The sequence below is a fragment of the Rana temporaria genome (assembly GCF_905171775.1).
Source record: "Rana temporaria chromosome 5 unlocalized genomic scaffold, aRanTem1.1 chr5w, whole genome shotgun sequence".
Taxonomy (NCBI): Eukaryota; Metazoa; Chordata; class Amphibia; order Anura; family Ranidae; genus Rana; species Rana temporaria.
In genome coordinates this window covers 38,840-39,789 of record NW_024404464.1, presented here as the reverse complement: position 1 = coordinate 39,789, position 950 = coordinate 38,840, and the positions used below count along the sequence as shown (strand labels likewise).

Sequence of the window (950 nt, the reverse complement as noted above, 5' to 3'; positions counted from 1 at the left end):
TCACTGCACCACCAATGTGAGGTAGCATGTCTTTGGAGTGTAGGAGGAAACCGGAGTACTCAGAGGAAACCCACGCAAGCACAGGGAGAGCATGCAAACTCCATGCAGCTAGTGTCCTGGTCAGGATTTAAACCATGGACCCCAGTTCTGCAAGGCTCTGTGTTGCCCATATGCAGCCTCTGTTCTCTAAGGCCCGCCCCCGCTGTGTAGTGTATTCTCTAAGGCCCGCCCCCGCTCTGTAGTGTATTCTCTAAGGCCCGCCCCCGCTGTGTAGGGTATTCTCTAAGGCCCGCCCCCGCTGTGTAGGGTATTCTCTAAGGCCCGCCCCCGCTGTGTAGTGTATTCTCTAAGGCCCGCCCCCGCTGTGTCGGGTATATCAGTAATGTCAATCGTCTTGTTTCTCCACTTACATTGATAGTTGGTGATTCAGAATCTCCACACATTCTCTTCATTCTTTATTCCACCGCTAATCTATACTCACCACTGACCTTGTATAGCGATTTTCTCTCTGAGGACTCCAAGTATTGGAGATTGCGTTTGGCCGGGAATCGAACCCGGGTCAGCTGCTTAGAAAGCAGCTGTGCTAACCACTGCACCACCAACGCAAAGGTAGCATGTAGTGTGGGAGGAAACCGGAGTACCCGGAGGAAACCCACGCAAGCACAGGGAGAACATGCAAACTCCATGCAGATGGTGTCCTGGTTAGGATTTGAACCAAGGACCCCAGTGCTGCAAGGCTCACCACTAAGCCTATGTGCTGCCCATATGCGGGCCTCTGTTCTCTAAGGCCCGCCCCCGCTGAGCGGGGTACGTCAGTTGTGTCCACTCAACACACAACACTCTAAACTTCTCCTAAACTACAATATATAAGGCTCCTATAATAAGACACACCCCAAATAACAAAGAGGGGTACAGTGGTCCCCAAATTAGAATGGGGATGCACAGGTGTT

The 950-nt window shown here is 52.0% G+C and overlaps 1 non-coding gene across 1 annotated transcript; it reads right to left on the bottom strand.

The window, feature by feature from the left end:
• Positions 1 to 532: 532 nt before the first annotated feature.
• Positions 533 to 605, bottom strand: TRNAR-UCU. The gene has a single exon. It is a non-coding gene; the product is annotated as a tRNA-Arg (tRNA).
• Between the last annotated feature and the right edge of the window lie 345 nt (positions 606 to 950).